The sequence below is a fragment of the Poecilia formosa genome, unplaced genomic scaffold, assembly GCF_000485575.1.
Source record: "Poecilia formosa unplaced genomic scaffold, Poecilia_formosa-5.1.2 Scaffold154, whole genome shotgun sequence".
NCBI lineage: Eukaryota > Metazoa > Chordata > Actinopteri > Cyprinodontiformes > Poeciliidae > Poecilia > Poecilia formosa.
Genome location: NW_006800093.1, coordinates 220,221 through 220,576, shown reverse-complemented (window position 1 = coordinate 220,576; position 356 = coordinate 220,221).

Genomic DNA, 356 nt, shown 5'->3' with positions numbered 1-356 from the left:
TCAAAAATTTGTCATTTTTTTAGGTCATACTATTTTAGGTATAGTATGACCTAAAATGTGCAAATTTTTTGCATGACGTCGAAAATATGCAAAAATTAGTCATAGGATAGTGTCATTGCAGACAGTAAGTCAGGCTCGTTTCTAGTGAGTATTTGTGTTTTCTTCTTCCCCTGTTGTAGAGAAAAACGCTACAATAACGCTTATGGTTCTTGGAACAATTAGTAATCTAGTACCAAATATACTGCAGCATTTCTCTTTTCTTGCTGGTAAAGTTCAGTCGCTTTTAGTCTCCACTTGAACAACAAAACACATGCATTTCACTTGAATAGTGTATTCAATGTGACGTTTACAGAAAG